Here is a 200-nt window from a genome sequence, read left to right on the forward strand (position 1 = left end):
GCTCCTTGGGGGGATGCAGCTCCTCGAGACCCCGGTGGGGGAGGATCCGGCCCACTGCCCGCTGCCACCCCAGCCCTATACCCCCTCATGGGGCGTCCCTGCCAGCTGCCAGGGGCAAATGCCGCACCCAGGCAGGCAGGGCAGGCAGCACAGGCAAGCCAGAGGCAGGGAGCCAGCCCTGCCCCACGAAGTACGAAGTG

This window comes from Aptenodytes forsteri, unplaced genomic scaffold, assembly GCF_000699145.1.
Source record: "Aptenodytes forsteri isolate BGI_AS27 unplaced genomic scaffold, ASM69914v1 Scaffold14, whole genome shotgun sequence".
NCBI classification, from domain to species: domain Eukaryota; kingdom Metazoa; phylum Chordata; class Aves; order Sphenisciformes; family Spheniscidae; genus Aptenodytes; species Aptenodytes forsteri.